The following is a 17,992-nucleotide window of genomic DNA, read 5'->3' on the forward strand; positions in this document are numbered from 1 at the left end:
GGGCTTAAGGGCTCCATCCAGGGATATTTACCTTCATGATATGTGGATTTCATTTCCATTTGCCTGAGTGATATTAAAAAAAAAATGTCCGCTTTTCTCAACCTGCACTTGCTGCCTGCAAGCCAGATTTTTGGTGGGCATTGTTGTCATAATTGGCATTAACAAGACATTTCAAAATATAGGCTAAGGGCCAAAACAGAGCAATTGAAGAAAATTAATCCGTTCTGTGGAAATGAAAACCATTTGGACTAAGTATGCAAGGCGTGTGTTAAACTGAAAACAACACAGGTAGCAAGATCAGAATGTCTTTCATTTATTCAGTGCTCCGTTTGTTAATTTGGTCAATTGTTGGTGGCACGGTGCCAATCCGTGAGTTAGGTACTGGGGATCTAGAGTCAAGTATTGTCACGGGAACAGGTGGATAAGCGCTTGTCCAAATGGCTGGGCATCCAAAGGACAGAGTGCAATGAAAGGAGACCCACTATGGATGGGTGGAGGTGGTCAGAAAAGGGGTCCCTTGATGGTAGAAATTAACGAGAAGTGTGTGCGCGCGCAAACAGGCACATGCACATACGCACGTATGCTCCGTCGTGGGGCTGGTGGTGTTGAAATGAAAGAGTGTCCTGAGATCCTGGGGTAGAACGGCAATTACTACATACATTAATTTGGTAAGGCTTTCATAGCAAAGTGCCACAGACAGGGAGGCGTAAACAGCAGATAGTTACTGTCTCGCGGTCTAGAGGCTAAAAATCTGAGGTCAAGGTATAGGCAGGGCTGGTGTCTTCTTAAGCCTCTCCTGCTGGCTTGAAGAAAGCCACCTCCTCTGTATGTCTTCACACGGACTTTCCTCTGTGCGTGTCTGTGTCCACATTTTCTCTTCTTATAAGAACACCAGCCATATTGGAGTAGGGCCCACCCTCATGATCTTATTTTAACTTAATTACTTCTCAAAATATCTTATCTCCAAATAAGGTTACATTCTGAGCTACTTGGGGTTGAGACTTCAACATATGAATTTTGAGGGGGACACAATTCAACCCATAACACTCTATGAGGAAACAGAATACAAATTTCTGAGATTGAAAATTGAATGCTAGTAACAGACATAATTTGTCAGAGAGGTTATAGAGTTTAAAGAAATTTAATCCTACCCACCATGAGTTATTATGAAGGAGTTGCAAATTCCACTATAATAGAGAAACAGTGGAAGGAGGAAGAACCTGATGTCGTCCCCATCTTACTCAGGGAAATGCCAACTTTGGTAATTGGATTCATAAAGTGAAAATCCTCCTGCTAAAACCTAAAGGAATAGGCGTGGTTGCATAACATTTACAGCACTAAATGGTCACTGAATTGTTCCCTTTAAAATGGTTCATTTCATGTTGTGTGAATTTCACATCAATAAATAAAAACAAAAACAAAACAAAGCAAAACAAAGTTAAAGGCAGTCATTGCTAGCATTTTTTAAAATTTAAATTCTATTAGCCAACATATAGTACATTATTAGTTTCAGATGTAGAGGTCAGCAATTCATCATGGGTAGAATTTTTGAAGTGATGAATACAAAGTTCACAACTCTAGAGTAGATTAAAAAACAAACAAACAAAAAAATAGACCCTAAAAGCAAATGAGAGCAAATAAATACAGCATGACAACCTCATAGCCAAAATGCACAAAATGATTTGACAGACACGAGACAACTATGAGCTAGGATGATAAATATAAACGATTTACACTCTTTACAAAGGCTTTCAAATTGTATTTAAAAACCAGTGAGTTATATTCTGTTAACATGGCATGCATCTGTAATAAAATGTGGTGAGATTAAAAATACAAAAACAAATGAAAGTTGGATAAGCAGCACAGATTTCAAGAAAGCAGGGTTGGCAATGTTAGGTTCACAAAAGGGATCTTTAAGGCAAGAAGCATTAAATGGGAAACGGAGTCATGTTATGTGGGTAAATTGAATGTTCTACAATAGAGGTACTTTTGGAGTGCATACAATGTCCCAGTTACTATACTGGGCCCGCGTCATGCATTATTTCTTGAAAGTCCTTTGAGGTATGTGCTGTTATTATCCTCATGTCAGATGAAGGGTAACCAGGATTAGAGCATCTCACAACTAATCAGGGTTAGACGAAGAATCTGATCTCAGAGCTTTATGCTTTACCACCACAGCTCACTTTGTGCACTTAGCAGCCTCACAGAATATGTGTCAACGGAATGTTGTTTAAAATAGAGGTTAACGGTAAAGTAGTGTAATGTTTTTCACCATCTTTGCCAACCTTTGTCAGCGGTGATTAAAACCTATGTGGCCCCAAAGGAAATATCAGCAGATTCCAAATTGATTGTGGAAACTGTCCAGGCCACATTCTTTGACTCCAATGCCATGAAAATCGAAATTACTAATAAAAATGAAACAAAAATATCTATCCAATCACTTAAGAAATAAAACAAGAAGACACCCAAACCTCTCCAAAACTCAAACCCATTACTTAATAGTTTATTTGGAAGTTAATAGAAAGGGAATACTTCTATCAAAAACATATGAAATGTAGCTAAAGTAGTACTTAGAGGCCACATGATGACAGCAAATGATTTCATTTTTTAAAAAGAAAGATACAAAGAAATAGATGGCACACTTATATCAGGAAGACAGGTAAGAGATAACAATAAGATGCAAGTCAGATGGTGGAAAAGGTAATTGAATCAGAAATTCTGATTTAAAAAGAGGAGAGCTTCCCCCACCCCCCTGGTGTAATTAATGAATAAACCTAAGAGCTAGTTTTCTGTTTGAATTTCTGGAAAACTTAAGAAAACAAAAGAGAAAACAGAAATTCAGAGAAATAAGCAGTTATAATCATAGATTTGGAGATTTTAAAATTGTAATAGAATTAATACTATGGAAAAAATGGGAAATTTCAAAGAAATGGATGATGGATGTTTTGCTGGAAAGAATAAAAATTGATCTAAGAATAAAAACTTCAAACAAATCAATGTACTTGGAAGAAATATAAAATTGTTAAAGAGTTTATTCTAAAATTTATCCTAGGGCCAGACAAATTTCTCTTGCTATTTAAACTTTTAAGGAAGAGCTAATTTCTGTGCTGAAAAAAAACTCATGGGAAAAAATTCTAATTTTATAAAGTTGGCTTAATCTGGATCTTAAAACTTCTCATTGATAGCACAAGTAGGAAAATTATAAATGCATATTCTATATGATGTGGATGCAAAATGTGAAATCATGAAGGCTAAATTCAAAACTGGGGTTTATGTAAAGAATTCAAGGACAGTTTTGTATGTGGAAATTTTTCTGGTTGGTCATGCCATGTGAGCCAAAACCAACCTGATAATATCAGTTAATGCTGAATCATAATTGAAAAAACTCAACACACACACTTAGGATTTTAAAATGCTACTCCCATAAAATATACTAAAATTAATAGGCAACTTTGCCGTATATACAAGGTCAAACAATAATAGGAAGACGTAATAGGGAAAATGATTGTATTAAACTAACAATAAAAATCACGGGAATAATACTATCAAGAAATGTGTGGAACCTTTATATGAAAACTCCCAAATTTTATTAAGAGATAAGAAAGGGGGTGCCTGGATGGCTTAGTCGGTTGAATATCTGACTCCTGGTTTTGGCTCAGGTCATGATCTCAGAGTCCTGGGATCGAGCCCCATGTCAGGCTCTGCGCTCAGCTTGGAGTCTGCTTGTGATACTCTCTCTCTCCCTCTCCCTCTGCCCTCCCCCTGCTTGCTCTCTCTCTCTCTCTAAAATAAATAAATAAATAAATCTTAAAAAAAAAGATAATAAAGGAGATTCAAATGATAGGGAGCTCTATCATTCTATATGACTTAATGATACAAAGATATTAGTTTGTCCCAAGTTAACTACAGGCTTTATCAATGTCAGTCACAATTCCCACTGCAATTTTTGGGGGAGGAATTTGACAAATAAATCTAAAGTACACAGGCTGAGAATAAAAAAGAATGATGACCAGATATGTAAAATGTATAAAGCTACAGTCATCGAACCAGGAGACTTATTAGTGATAGCCTGAGTGTTTAGTCTTGAAACTCAAATCTGTGTAAGAGCTTAGGGTCTAAACAAGGACACATCATACAATGGGAAATAGATTGAATCTTTCAACAAATGGTATTGGTTCTTTGTGGGAAAAATAAAGTCAGAGTTGCTCCTTACTTCAAACACCAAAATAAATTCCAGATGGAGTCAAGATTTAAATGCAAAAATATTCTGCTGCTTTAGTAATCGAGCAATGCAAATTAAAATGAAATGTTACTTTCTTTTTCTGTGATATTGGTGAACATTAAAAACAACAACAACAACAACAAACACTTGATTTTGGGAGAGTGTGGTGAGGAGGGCCTTTCACAGACTTCTGGTCCGAATTTAAAAGAACTCAGCTCTTCTGAAGAGGGATATTTATTAAAAACCTCTAAAAACGTTCAAGCTCTGTGACCTACAGATTCCATGTCTTGGTATCTGTCCCAGAGAAAAAGATAGATGGATAGATATGGAGACAAAGATTTACCTACAACTATTTTTATTTTAGTCATATTTGTAATAAGGTCCAATAACTGGGAATTTAAGTATCACACAGTCCTGAGGATGAAATATTTATTTATATACCTATAAATACAAATTTTGAAGACTATGTAAGGACAAATAAGATACTTATGATGTACTGTTAAACAAAAGGGATGATAAAAGCTCTACATGCATATATAAAGCAAACTAAATTTTATTAAAAATATATAAAAGCATAAACAATTACAAATATGTACAGGAAAATATTAGCAGTGGTCATCCGATGTGTGAGAGTATAAAGATTTTTATAGTGATTATATTTTTCAAATTTTCTAAATTGAAAATTCAGTAATTTTGTGAGTAGAAAAATAATTATTAAAAAAAAACCACCAAGTCAAACAATAAAAAAGAGTTAAAGGTAAAGAAGTGAAGTAAAAACAAGTGGAAGAGGGAGAAATAAATGTTTAACTCTTAAGGCACGCAGAAGAATTTGAAGGCATGAAAGAAGAGGAAAATCATAAACACAATTGTTCATAAGATGTAATGCTCATAAATTAAAAGCTAATTGTCTGAAAATCAAAACCAAATTAAAAAGCTAGCATCAAGCTGAAAAAAATACTTGCAATAAAATTGGTAAGACCACAATAAATGAGAAAAAAACCTCAACTCATTTTTAAATATAGAAATGGTCAAATTATATTAACAGATAATTTGATAATAGAAAAAAGTCAAAATATTTAGTATGCACAAGAAAAAAATTTTTCCAGAAGTCAAAGAAATACATATTAAAACTAGATGGAAATATTAGAGCTTTAAAAAAATATTTACAGAGATGACAAGTGTTTATAATCTCGTACTGAGAATTAAAAGGTGAATGAATTATGAGCTCGATTTTATGAAAATAAATGATTTATAAAATGGATGGAAGGAAATATACTAGACATAATGATGATGGCTTTTCGTGTTAGGGAGATTAGAGGTTATTTTGAATTTCTTCTTTAATGGTGTTCCACGGACTTTGTACATAGCAAATATATTAGAAGCAATTATGAACAAAGAATTTGGCCATATACAAATGCATCCATGATCACTGTCTTTCATGGGAAGGACACCTCTTGAATTATGGACAGGCCTTCTAAAGAACAAGAGCGTCAGCTCTTCTCAGGTGTTTATCCTGATAGAAATCTGCGCCATCTGGGAACAAAGAGGGGTTGAGAAGAATTTACCACTGGCCTAAATTTTCATGCTTTTCAATAGGGCTTGCTGGTGCTGTAGCTGCTCAGTGGGGTTTCCCTGGGGGAACCAGGACGCAGAGGGAGCCCCACATGGATCTCCTCCACCCCTCCCTCCCTCTTGCTTCTTCCCTCTTCCCTCTTCCCCACCCCCCTTTCCACCTCTTTCCCACATCACCATCACTACGCCTCAACGATATCATCTTTAAAAGATAAACATTTAAAAAAAATCTTTTAAAAAACGGGGTTCCGAGCTTTTAAAGAGAGGATCTGGAGTTGAGAACCCCACTGGGTTTCTCCTTGGCAAGGATCTAAAATATTCTCAAGGTGGATGCCCACTTTCTGCTTGGCTACTTCTGAAAGTGTACTCACTTCTTGCCATCCCATTATTCTGGTAGAAATGAGCCGAACCACTCATGGCTATCTCCACACCTCAGTCCTGGCCTCTGGAAACCCACAGAACAAACTTCATCCCTTTCCTTTTTCATAGTAGAACCTATTTATTATAGAAAATCCAGATAAATAAAAAGAAGAAAATAAGAACCAACTGGAATCCAGCCATCCAAATAGAACTCAGGCGAACATCTCTGAGTAGGCATGCTTTCATGTTGGTGTTATGTAGGCTTTTCAAAAAACAAAGGAATGGTGAATACAGTTCTCTTTTTCCTTTTTTTTTTTAAATTTAAATTCAATTAATTAACGTATAATGTATTATTAGTTTCAGAGGTAGAGGTCAGTGATGGTGAATATATTCTTTTTAAACTTCGTTTTTTTTTTTAACTTGGCAATACACAGACATCTCCCACTAAACTTCAGTTATTGCTTAGGGAAAAATCTGAAGTTCTGTATGAAAATGCTTATCAGGGGCCTACCCCTCATTATCTTAAAAGGGAAGAGTTGTCATGGTTATAGATCAGTTGCAAACTTTCAACCTATCTCCAGGGCTGTTGTGAAGATTAATAACAACTAATGGGATAAGCATGAGTGAAACTGGAGAAAGCTCAGTCCCTGTTGGCTGGTAGGGTTTGCCCTTGTTGCTTCTCCTTCTAAGGGAGAGCCAGGCAAAATGCTTGTTCATCCTTGGGGAGAGTCAAGGGTTCTGTAAAACTGAGCCGGTTCTCTCTATCATGAAAGTGGGAAGTCTGGCCTAGTCCCTTCTCTTGTGACATGCCTTCCCGGGGCCTCAGTCCTGACCCTGGGCTGCCTCTCAGGTGTTCACAGGTACACAGGCCTGTCATTTTGCACAGATGGTTCTGAGCCGAGGATACGACTCCAGGGGCCAGGGGTGCGTAAGTCCAGTAGAAATGATCACGAATAATTTCCCAGTGTCTTGGAATTCATCTCTATTATTGGTACCTCCTGAGAAAGGAATATTGCTGCTAAGGAATGAGTGAAAGGAGGTGTCTTGTATTTCTGCAGTTGTGTGGATTTAGACATTCTACTTGTAAAGCCCGGCCGTGACATTCAGTCAGAAAGTCAAGAAGAGCAGGAACCGGGCCTGGCTGGCTGGCAGGAAAGCCAGGTTTCCATGGGTTTTTATAACACGGCTGATAAACAATGCTGGCAGGCACCTGGGCCTCCTGGTGAAACATGCTTATTGTGTAAGCCCATGTGGGTGGTGGTGTGCAGTGAGAAGTAACAGCTGCGGCGTGCATGCACGGTATGCTCTTCCTCGCCAGCTCTGAGTTCATCGCCTGAAACCATCTGAGGCTACCCAGGGGGACAGAAGGCACAGACCATGGCCCGTGCTCGGCTAAGTCATTGCCACCAGCTGAGGTCCTATGAATTTTAAGGAAGGGAGAGTCTGTGGGAGAGCCCAGCTGGTGGCTGGCCGGGGGCCACTCGTCAGTCTGAGCATCAGAAGACATGTTACACTCCTAGGAACACATGGGGTCAACGCTTTGGGTAGACTCTAACTTGATTTTTAAGGTGAAATTTGCAAGCTTGAGTTGGGCCTTCATACAACCACCTTTGTGACTCTGGTTGGCCCCTATGTTCCATGTGCTGTGTCCACCCTTCTTTGGACGCTTGGCTTGAGGAGCCATGACTCTGCATCTGATGGCTGAGGAAGGCCCAAAGCGGCCATCAATTGAGTCCGTTGGTCTCTGGACGGCCCTGCCCTCAGTGTCCCAGCCAAATGTGCAGAGAGGGCTTGCTTGGCAGTGATTCCCAATGTCAGGGCCTAGAGAACAAAACTGAAGCTGAAGGCTACTGAGGGCTTGCTAGGTGCCAGGTACCTGGGTAGACATTTACATGAATGACAAATGTCTCACCACAGAATGTAGCATCAGACTGCCTGGGTTCAGATCTTGACTCTCCTGTTTACCATTGGGTGATGGTGGGCATGTCATGCCTCTGTTTCCTTTTCTGTGCAATGTGTGTGTGTGTGTGTATGCGTGTGTATGTGTGTTATAGGAGTAACTACCTCCCAGAGTTGTCATGAAACTTGAGTGGGATAAACAAAGGAGATGCTTTGAATAGTGACCACAGTGCCTTAAACGCTGAATGTTCTAGAACCTTCTTCCAGCAACAACATGAAGGAGTGTCCATGCTGTGATGCTCATCTGGTGGGGGAAGCTGCGATGTGGGGAGCTTCTCCCCTCACCTAATGTCAGGCTTCTTGTAAGTGCTGGAAGCAAAATTTAAATCTGGGCACTAGGGCAGAATGTGAACATAAGCCCCTGTCTTCTCCGGCCTAACTGAATCGAACTCATTTAACCTTGATCTTGCATTCCATTATGACTGATGTTTAAATTCAGTATTTCTTACTATCATTTGAGAACTTTGTCACTTCTCTTGCCCTTAATGGATTGAAAAAAGAAGTCTGTTTGGGATTACTTATCCCATATTTTATTCTCTTGGAGAATTTAATAAAGTTTAACCTCAACATTTCCTGCCTCTGATACGGAGGGTTTGGATTCTCTGCACTGGTCTTGGAAACAGAATTCTCCACTCTTGCTGACCTTGCCGACCTTGCCGACCTCCCCGGCCTTGCCGACCTCCCCATTATGCCTGACTCTGGAGGAGAAATATCTGCCAGGAGCAAATCTGCTTGCGTGGGGCCTGGGATGCCTCTTCCCATGCAAACACAACAGGGAAGGATTCCACAGGCAGGGTCCCCATGATCTGGCTTGCTGCCTGATTTTCATCTGGTTCAACCTGATTTGCTCAGGTTGGGGCAGAGGGCTCATCCTTGTGTATTTTATTGTGGTTTTGGTCTTTCTTCCAGGGCCTTTCCTTCCTATCCCAAGGCTCTTAGTTGTGTTTCTATACACCTGAGTTCTCTGCATCAGACCCCACCTCACCATAGCACTGGGCTGACAGCAAGCATGTCGGCAGGCACCCTACTATATGGTGGCAAGGCTTCGGACACACAAGACTCCTTAACTCCAGCAGCTGCTGAGTGCCTTATAGTCAGTGGGAGATGTTAGGATCTCCCAGGACTACTCCAGAGTTCCTCTAGCTGGGGAAAAAAACAACAGATGGCTATTTTTCCTCCATGCCCAGGATCTTACAAATGCCCCCAGTCGAAACTTACAGATTCTTCCTTCTGCAGCTGGAAAATTGATACTTGTTTTTGGCTGCATTTACTGAGATGCTAGAATTAATTAACTCTACTTGTTCAGCATAGACCAGTCCCGTCAGCAGTCAGTGATGAGAAGCTCTTGGGAAGTCTATGACAATGATGGGTGAGCAACTATATGGAAAAGCGAAGATTGCTGACCCCCAAATTTGAGACCTGGGTTCTAGGTTCAAGCCAGTCATCTATCAGATGTGTATTCTTGGTCACGTCTGCTCGTTGTCTTGGGCCTTGGCCAGACATGATGATTATTAGAAAGGTCCCTTCCAGCTGTAAAGGGCCACAAGTCTAGGATTTGGGAAGAATCAAACTTTCTAGTTTATTCTAGAAGCATGGGTCATGGCTTTTGACTAATCTAGCTTAGTCTCTCTCTTCTCTTGATGCTTCATCTTTCCTGTGGGGATGATGACGCTTACTTTGCAGAATTGTTGGAGGACCAGCGCTCATGCACAAAGAGAATCTTGCAAATGGCGGGCACCCAGTGCGCTGAGGGCTTCTCTTCCAGCATGGTGTCCACCTGGCAACTCATTTGTATGTACAAGTGCCTAGCAGCACAGAAGGCAGAGTGGCCACTGGTGATAAGGCAACTTTAGAAAGAAAAAGAAAAGATTGTTCTCAGTGCCTTCCCATGGGGCTCCTTAATCAGAGTTGGCCACTTTCTCCCACGTGTGCTGTTGTTGGGTAATTAGTGTCCCAGGCGAAGCCAAGACCAGGGCACACTGAGTGCTTTTGTTTTAGTCTTGTAAATTTCAACACAGGTTGGAAAGAACAAAACCCCAATTCATTTGAGAGATACTCCAGATCTGGTTCCACACCCTGAGCCAGGGGAGAAACTGCCTGGCAGCCCCAGGAGTGGATGCTGGGTTGGGCAGCTCAGGCAGTAGAAGGACCTTGAGGATGCTAAGAGATGCCGAAAGGTTGCTTTTTGACTATAATTGGCAGACACCAGCTGGTGTTGGTGTCCTGGGGATGTGGTCTGTGCAGGGAAATGGCCAGGAACCCTGTTCTAGAATAGACCTGAGGGCAATGCTTTTTTTGTTCCCTTTGACTCTTGATATCTTTCCATCTGAATGCTTTGAGAGTTACTGCCCTGAATTTTATAAACACTGCAGGTCTGTTTCTCCTGTCAATCATGGAAGGTGCAGAGTGGAATCTCACATCCTGATGGATGTGCAGGAATTTGCAAGGTGAAGGAGTTAGGTTGCCAAAGAGAGTTCTAGTAAAGATAGCAGTGTATGAGAAATTCAGAAGGTTAGGACCTATGAGGTGGCACATACATATGAGGATGGCATTCTCTGTCCCCATGGATGGAATGACCCAGTATGACTGGATCACAGATTGCAAACAGAGGGGTGAGGAGAGAAGAAATCGATCTCAGTGAATGTGCTTGGCTGGATATCAAGTTGGGAGTCCCTGCTCAAGATGAAGCTGGACCACTGGGGTCCACAGATGCCTGGGATGCCTGGCAAGCTGGTGAGTACATCCATTAGAGGTGTATTTGCAAGAGGGTTGAGGGGCCTCCTAGGAGAGAATTTACCTTAAAGAAAGAGTGAGTCAGAAATGACAAATGCGAATAGGAAAAGAACCTTGGTTATTAAATTCGGGAGGAGGCAATTCTGAGCCCAGGGTAGACTTTGTGACTCAGATTACCTCCTGGCTAAGACCTGCAAGGAATAATAACTGTGTTCTATGGACATTCTAGGACCTGGGGCAAGGGATGTGACAAATAAAATATGAAAATTAGCTCTTTTAACAAATCCTGATGCTCCCCTGGGGCCAAGCAGCATTGTCTTACTGTCTTCCCAGTAGACAGAAGAACATTCTCCCTGGGTTGCAACTATCCACTGAGCATGGACTCTGGAGGCAGGTGGGTATACCTGACGGGCACAGAATTACTTGGCAGAGCCGGTGGCAGTGACCAGCAGGACCCCTGGATCCCAGCAGGAGAAAGTGACAGATGTCACTGGTGACTCACGGCACTCACCTGTAAACCCAAGGGAATTGCTTTCTGGAAACTTCCAGAAGCATTCGGGGACACATTTCCAGAGAACTGATTCTGTATTTGCACGTGGGGAAAAAGAGTAGCGAAAGCCAGATTATACTTGAGTTGATGTTTTAGGATTTCGTTTTCTACAGTGGAGCAGGCATCCTTGATTGTTTTCTTAGTATCCATTTCCTGTTTCATCACTTCTAACAAAATCCTGATTTTGTTCGGGTATCCTCCCTTCATGCATGGGAGATAATCCCATTCATAGGGATTAGGGGCGAGCCTGGTTGGTTTAAGAGTCATTCCATTTCTGTCCCCAGTGATTGGCTAGTGTTGGTCGTATAACTCAATTTGGTCTAATAAAATGTGGAGAGGGGCTAGCTACGCACATTTGAAGAAGTCATTCATCTGCAGTCTCTCAGGACAGTGTCTAGAAGCAGCCCACTCTTTTTCCTCTGGAATCAGTCAAGCACCAGTGGGGGGCGAGAGCAAGTGCCACGTGCTTTCTATCCCGCTAGGATGGAAGAGGGGCAGGGCAGAGAAGGGCTGGAAAACGTATGCAGAGCCTCCGACGTAAGTCAACTCTAAAGATCGCTATTCTGTTGGAACTTCCAGGTATATATGTCAATTAATTTCCGTGTTGTTTATGGCAGTTCGACTTGAGTTTTCTATTATTTGAATCTGAAAACATTTCCTGATAAATGTGGTTTGGTGATGTCTTGAGGTTTCCAGGAGAGATGTCCTGGACCAAAGGGACAGTTTCTTCTAGGCAAGGATATAGACATTCTAACTGAGAAGATGCTTCCCTGTCACTCTTTTTTTTTTAAAAAAAACATTTTTAAAATTTAAATTCAATTAACATATAATGTCTTATTGGTTTCAGGGGTACAGGTCTGTGATTCATCATTTTATATATACCCAGTGCTCATTATATCACATGCTCTCCTTAACGTCCATCACCCAGTTACCCCATCCCTCCATGCCCCTCCCCTCCAGAAATCCTCAGTGTGTTTCCTATGATTAAGCAAAATAAGTCAATCGGAGAAAGACATGTATCATATGATCTCACTGATATGAGGATTTTTTTTTTTTAAGATTTTTTATTTATTTATTTGAGACAGAGAGAATGAGAGAGAGAGAGCACATGAGAGGGGGGAGGGTCAGAGGGAGAAGCAGGCTCCCTGCCCAGCAGGGAGCCTGATGCGGGACTCGATCCAGGGACTCCAGGATCATGACCTGAGCCGAAAGCAGTCGCTTAACCAACTGAGCCACCCAGGCGCCCTGATATGAGGAATTCTTAATCTCAGGAAACAAACTGAGGGTTGCTGGAGTGGTGGGGCTTGGGAAGGATGGGGTGGCTAGACAATGGACATTGCGGAGGGTATGTGCTGTGCTATGGTGAGCACTATGAATTGTGTAAGACTGATGAATCACAGACCTGTACCCCTGAAACAAATAATACATTATATGTTAAAAAAAAAGAAAGAAAAAAAGATAGTAGGAAGGGAAAAATGAACGGGGGGAAATCGGAGGGGGAGACAAACCACGAGAGATTATGGACTCTGAGAAACAAACTGAGGGTTCTAGAGGGGAGGGGTTGGGGGGGAGGGGTTAGCCTGGTGATGGGTATTAAAGAGGGCATGTACTGAATGGAGCATTGGGTGTTATACGCAAACAATGAATCATGGAACACTACGTCAAAAACTAATGATGTAATGTATGGTGATTAACATAACATAGTAAAATTAAAAAAAAAGAGTCTCTTATGGTTTGTCTCCCTCTCTGGTTTCATCTTGTTTTATATTTTCCTCTCTTCCCCTATGATCCTCTGTTTTGTTTCTTAAATTCTGCGTATCAGTGGAGATCATATGATAATTGTCTTTCTCAGATTGACTTACTTTGCTTAGCATAATACCCTCTAGTTCCATCCACATTGTTGCAAATGGCAATATTTCATTTTTTGATGGCTGCATAATATTCCTGTGTGTGTGTGTGTGTATCACATCTTCTTTATCCGTCACATCTGTCGATGGACATCTGGGCTCTTTCCCTAGTTTGGCTATTGTGGACATTGCTGCTATAAACATTGCCTCCCTGTCACTCTTATGTGGAATATATTATTTCTCCTCTTAGAGCTTGACATGGCTAAGTCTTGTGTTTGGGATAATCAGCTGTCCCTGGCCATACCCAGGCTTCCCATTGAGAGATGGGGTTTATGTTCCCTCTTTTTGAATCTGGGTTGACTCTAATGACTTGGTTTTAATCAACACAATACAGTAAAAGTGACACTATATCACTTCTGAGGTTAGGTCAGAAAAGGCGATGCAGCTTCTACCTGGTTCTTGGGATGCTTGCTCTGAGGGAAGCAGCAGCCTTATAAGAAGTCCAGTTACCTGAGGTTGCCATGCTGGGGACAGCCACGTATAGAAAGCCCTGGCTGAGCACTCAGTGGACGGCCTGCATCGACTGCCAGCCATGTGAGTGAGCCATCTCGCATGTCCAGCCCCGTGTACCTGGACTGAGGTCGTATCATCACAGCCCCCGCACGCATTGGGTTGCAACAGCATGAGGGACCTCAAATGAGAATCCCCCGGCTGGGCTTTGCCTAAATTCCACAAAATTGTGGGCAAAAGAAAATGATTGTTTTAAGCTACTAAGTTTTCAGATCATTTGTTACAGCAAAGTAACCCTCATACAAGCTGCTCATTGTTTTGTTTTGCTTTGCTTTTGATTTGTATTTTTAGCTTCCAGCTATTATGTGGAAAGGATTTCTTCTTTTCTCCTTCTCGGTGGTAGAAATACAGGGCATTAGTCTCAGAATTCCATCTCATTCCAGCCCATCTTGGTTGCGAGTCAAACTTGCAAACGAGCTTAAGTAAGAAAGGTGAATGTGTTGGAACAACCTGGAGGGTCTCCAGAGTCCCAAAGGCGGCTAGTCAGTCTGTTTCTCATCCTTTTGTAGTGTCCTCCCACGTTGTACCAGGGTTGGTCTATGTGGCAGGTGGAATATGGCAGATGTGATGGCATGTCATTCTGACGTTAGGTCATAAAGTGCTGCAGCTTTTGTTTTCAGTTCTCTCTCTTTCTCTTGGATCACCCACTCTGGGGGGAAGTCATGTCATCAGCAGCTCTCTGGAGAGGCCTGTGTGAGGAACTGAGGCTTCCCACCAACAGCCACCTTGGAAGCGAAGCCTCTGGCCCCAGTCAAGCCTTCAGATAACTGCTACCCAGCTGAACAGCCTCACGGTAACCTCACAAGAGATCTGAAGCCCAAACTGCCCAACTAAGCCTTTCTGAATTCCTGACCCTCAGAAAGATGTGAGAGGTATGAAATGTTTTTATTTTAATTGCTATGTTTTGAGGATATTTTGTCACACAGTAACAGGTGTAGTAGATACAAAGTCTTACAACCCTTTCTGTCTATCAAGGAAAAGGCTATGGAAATCCCACAAGGAGTTTCATCTGGTGACTTTTTGTTCAGCTCCCAGTACATTTAAATGGTGGAGAAAAAGAAATCTGTTACTTTTTTCATCTTGTCCTAGGTAGTGTTTCTCAACCCAATCCCATCCCCCTTATCCCCACACACACTCCAGAGAGAGAATTCCATTGTGGGCAGGTATGTGTTCTCAATCCCTATGTGAGGTATATATTGTTACATATTTTGGTACTTAGCTGTATTTTTTTTTTTTTTTTTTTTACACAGAAGAAGTCATGGAAAGAAAAACATTTATTGGTTCTTTTTATGTGTCAAGCAGCCTGATAGATACTTTGTGTACTTTAATGGAAAGAAAAAAGCAAGTCAACCCCAACCCTGCTGATAGTTCTTCTGTCTTCTAAGGGCAAGGTGGTGACCTAATTTATATCAGTGGGACACTGAACATACATTTAGATGTTGCTGGGGCAAGGAGAAAGTATGTCTGAGGTTCTGACAGTTTTTCTGGGGACCTAAGGGTGAGACACATAGTAAGGGACCTTTTGTTTAGCAAAAATTTGTGGAGTCTAGGACCTTGCAACTGGAGGCATCAGGGTGGTAAACTAGATTGTCCTGCATAATATGGAAGTGAAGATTGAGCTTCTGGGAGTATCTTGCAGATGAGGGACTCCAGGAAACAGAGAAAAAGGGAGATGTGAGGGGAATCCCAAGGAGGGATGGGTACCTATGGAGGGGTAGTTTGGCATGGCAGAAGGCTGGAACCTACGGACAAAGTGGCCAGTTGGAAATTGCTGGTGGCGGGCCAGCCATGAGACCATAGAAATGAGAGTAGCTGGGTGTTCATTTTTAAGTTATTTGGGTTTCAGCCATGTCATCCCCTTCCCATGGCCCCAAACCAGTAACAAAACCTGCTTCTGATACAGTGCCTCCTGCAACTTTGTTTTGAGGGACAGCTAGCTGAATTACAAAGGCTTGGTTGGCACAAAGCGGAGACCAGCTGAGGAAAGGGAAGGTGAGTGAGATCAGAGTTTGGAAAGAGTTGGAATTTTAAGCCAAAGTGACCAAGAGAATGCAAGGCTCTGGGAATATTGATGAGGACATGGGACTTTGTCAGGACATGGGGTTGAATGTGAACCAATGTTATTTAAGTCTCAGAGGGCAAGGTGACCTCATATGCCATTGGGTTTCAATGATACTATTTCAATAAACTTGATCTCCATTTTACAGATGAGGGACTCAAAGCATAGAGATGCGCATAAATTGTCCCAGGTCACATGGCCCCTAAGTGTGGCCCTGGGCTGGAGTGCTTTAATATTTGTGTGGGGAAAGTGGAGGGCCTTGTAGAGCTACCAGTGCATGCCGTCCAAGACTTCCCCTCGTGATGAGGGGGTGGCAACATTTCTTCTGTAAAGGGCCCGACAGTAGATGTTCTAGGCTTAGCCGACCATGCTATGCCCATGCATCAACTTGACTTAGTGTGAAAGCAGCCTTAGTAGTAGATACAAAGTCTTACAACCCTTTCTGTCTATCAAGGAAAAGGCTATGGAAATCCCACAAGGAGTTTCATCTGGTGACTTTTTGTTCAGCTCCCAGTACATTTAAATGGTGGAGAAAAAGAAATCTGTTACTTTTTTCATCTTGTCCTAGGTAGTGTTTCTCAACCCAGTCCCATCCCCCTTATCCCCATACACACTCCAGAGAGAGAATTCCATTGTGGGCAGGTATGTGTTCACATGAATGCACGGTGTGGCTGCGTTCCTGACAAACTTTATTTGTGGACACCAACATGTGAATTTTATATAGTTTTCGTGTGTTATGAAACATTATTCTTTTTTTTTTTTTTAAAGATTTTATTTATTTGACAGAGAAAGACACAGCAAGAGAGGGAACACAAACAGGGAGTGGGAGAGGGAGAAGCAGACTCCCTGCCAAGCAGGGAGCCCGATGCGGGACTTGATCCAGGGACTCCAGGATCATGACCTGAGCCGAAGGCAGTCGCTTAACCAACTGAGCCACCCAGGCGCCCGAAACATTATCCTTAAAATTTTTTTCAACCCTTAAAAAGTGTAAAGACCATTCTTCACCTGTGGGCCATATCACACCAGGCAGCGGGTTGGGTTTGGCCGGTGGACGGTAGTACGCAGACGCCTACACTACACCATTCAGTTACTTATCAGTTCGTAAGTGACCAGACAGATCAACAGGAGAGCTTTAGAGAGGAAAGAGGAATGATGAGTCTCATGGTCTTCTTTCCTAGGAGGTGGTTGCTGAAACTCACACAAGGCTCTTCCCAGACATACGAGCGCATTGCAGTCTCCGCTCCTTTTAACCTATAGGTCTAAATGAAGCCTCTGTTCCCTTGGACAGTTCATACTTTCTCTCTTGACCTCACTTGCTCTTCGTGTGTGTGTGTGTGTGTGTGTATGTGGTTGAATGCATGTGTCTGTATGTGTGCATGGGTCTGCATATATGTATGTGTGTATGTGTCTACATGCTGCACGTGTCACATGTTTTTGTATGCGTATGTGTGTATGCATAGGTATGTGTGTGTATGAGTGTATGTATCTGTGTATGTGAATGTATGTGTAGTGTGTGTATACATGTCTATACGTGTGTATATGTGTTTGTGTGTACATATGTGTATGTGTGTTTAATGAGAAGGTGTTACTATGTATCTTCAAGATCCCTTCTTTTTTTTTTTTTTAAAGTAGGCTCCATGCCCAGCGTGGAGCCCTATGTGGGGCTTGAACTCACGACCCTGAGATCATGACCTGAGCCGAAATTAAGACTCATGACGCTTAACCAGCTGAGCCACCCAGGCGCCCCAGCATCCCTTCTGCCTCTGAAACTCTCGGATTTCATAAAAACATATCTGATTTCTTAGGGTGAGATTTTCTTGCTCACTCCCGCCCCCTCGTTCCTTCTCTTCAATTCTGTGAACATCCTCCCCCACCTCTGACCCTCCTCCTCTCTGATACTCTATTTCAAGGCTGGTGGGATTATCGTATCCAAAAGCATCCCAGGGAAAAACAGTCTGAATATCCAGGATAATAAAACAAGCCTGTGAGAGGTGAAGGGGTGTGTCACCTCACTTTGTCTCAACCCTTAAAGCCGCATGCTTCAACCGTCTCACCATGGCAAGGATTTTCCTGTTTTCTGAAAAGCTGATGTAACACCCTCATGTTTTCCTTTTTCTTTT

The sequence above is a fragment of the Mirounga angustirostris genome, unplaced genomic scaffold, assembly GCF_029215605.1.
Source record: "Mirounga angustirostris isolate CCGP_5_RB_7025 unplaced genomic scaffold, mMirAng1.0.hap1 SCAF_9, whole genome shotgun sequence".
Classification (NCBI taxonomy): Eukaryota; Metazoa; Chordata; class Mammalia; order Carnivora; family Phocidae; genus Mirounga; species Mirounga angustirostris.